The sequence below is a fragment of the Myotis daubentonii genome, chromosome 2 (genome assembly GCF_963259705.1).
Source record: "Myotis daubentonii chromosome 2, mMyoDau2.1, whole genome shotgun sequence".
NCBI classification, from domain to species: Eukaryota; Metazoa; Chordata; class Mammalia; order Chiroptera; family Vespertilionidae; genus Myotis; species Myotis daubentonii.
In genome coordinates this window covers 150,027,560-150,028,593 of record NC_081841.1, presented here as the reverse complement: position 1 = coordinate 150,028,593, position 1,034 = coordinate 150,027,560, and the positions used below count along the sequence as shown (strand labels likewise).

Sequence of the window (1,034 nt, the reverse complement as noted above, 5' to 3'; positions counted from 1 at the left end):
TGATAACATAATAATTTCTGGTTCATAGAAGAAAGAATTTTAAACACTTTTGAAGACTTACAAACAAGATTAGTCAGGTTATTATAGAGACTGCTGAATACGATGAGTACAAGAACCTTTCATGTCAATTATACTTGGTTTTGATGCCCACATTCCATGATGGTGACCAGAAAAGAGCAGGAAAATAAAGCTATGTTGTTTATTTTTATAGTTTTAGTTCTTGAATTCATTGTTAGCTATTGTGAAATATATTATTTGTAAAAATGGCATTACATTATTTGAAACACATATACCTTGAGCATCTATAATACAGTCATATAAGAAAAGGGGAAATACCAATACACCCATCATTTTTTTTTAACAATTTGTAACCAAAACTATAATCCCAGGGATTCTTACAAAACATATTACAAATGACAGCATGAAAAAAAAATTTGGCCCTAACCGGTTTGGCTCAATGAAGAGAGCGTCGGCCTGTGGACTGAAGGGTCCCAGATTTGATTCTGGTCAAGGGCATGTATCTTGGTTGTGGGCACATCCCCAGTAGGGGCTGTGCAGGAGGCAGCTGATCGATGTTTCTCTCATCAATATTTCTAAGTCTATCCCTCTACCTTCCTCTCTATAAAAAATCAATAAAATATATTTTAAAAATTGGACAGTAACTCAAAGTTCAGCTCTACAATGTACCCTTAAACTGACAGGACACTGGTATCTTGAAGAGTCTCAATCTTCCAAGTGAAGAATGTTACAAAGAGCTATGTATTCACATATAGCGATCACAAGAAATTTATGACCTAAAGCAAAGAAAGTAAACTGACTTTCTTAAAACTTCTTAGATGTTACACTAACTGGGCCATATCAGTTCAGTGTAAAGGCTGGCTGGATTTTTTTAAAAAACCCTAATCTAGTTTAAGGGCCCAGCTTTAATTTTTAGCTGCTGGCTTGAGTTCATAGCAGCTTTAGAAGACTGCTTGTTCAAATACAGCTCCATATTCCATCCCAGCTATGGAAACTCTTCAATTTTGCCAGTTTTG

The 1,034-nt window shown here is 35.2% G+C and overlaps 1 long non-coding RNA gene across 1 annotated transcript; it reads right to left on the bottom strand.

Annotated features, from left to right (window-relative positions):
* Positions 1-364: 364 nt before the first annotated feature.
* LOC132226365 (uncharacterized) lies at positions 365-774 on the bottom strand. The gene is made up of 2 exons (XR_009451037.1): positions 658-774; positions 365-440 (listed from the first exon to the last, which is right to left on the bottom strand). It is a non-coding gene; the product is annotated as an uncharacterized LOC132226365 (long non-coding RNA).
* Between the last annotated feature and the right edge of the window lie 260 nt (positions 775-1,034).